Genomic DNA, 713 nt, shown 5'->3' with positions numbered 1-713 from the left:
ATTTCCACTTTCTGCCCCCACCCCCTCACCTCCAATGCCCCCTCCTCTGGGCTCCTGACTCTTTCTGCAGCCTTTCTACTGTTACTCCTTGGCTCCTCCTTACTGCTGTCTTTCTACCACACCCCTGATCTTCTGGTAGGAAAGATCTACACCTAGCCTTCTTGGACAAGGGCGAAAAAATCTCGGAGGGCCCGTGTGCAAGTTGCGCACGTTAAAGATTCCTTGGTGGTCTAAAATCGATGAGAGTAGGCTTCGGCCGCCATCCGGGCAAAATTCAAAATTTCCTACCAACTGAAAATGTGTGTCCCGCGCGCTCATATGACCTTATGCAGTTGCGAGCGCCGTAAAACACTTTACAAAAACAAACAAAACAGCCAGAATAGACGCTTCTGGCGAAGCTCATAACTGGAGTCATAATGTAGCCAGTATAGAACTATTTGTGGCATTATCAACACTCAATTGAAAATTTGACTTCTTCTTAAGCTCACTCTTTGTTATAAACTGTGTTCACTGGTATTAAGAATGGAGATACGGCAAGACAGCACTTAGTTCGCGATAAGGTGTTGCAGTAAGGCTGTCAACCATTTCATGCAGAAGACATTGCGTTTGGTTCCTGGGTAAGGACGTTTTAAACAGAAGGTTATTCAGTACTCTAATCTGTCTACTGGAATGTTGTAATCTACTCTGCCTGGGCTTGTTTTGACGGATAAGAT

Source organism: Aplysia californica, unplaced genomic scaffold (assembly GCF_000002075.1).
Source record: "Aplysia californica isolate F4 #8 unplaced genomic scaffold, AplCal3.0 scaffold00081, whole genome shotgun sequence".
In the NCBI taxonomy this organism is placed as follows: Eukaryota; Metazoa; Mollusca; class Gastropoda; order Aplysiida; family Aplysiidae; genus Aplysia; species Aplysia californica.
Note: the sequence above shows the minus strand (reverse complement) of the source record.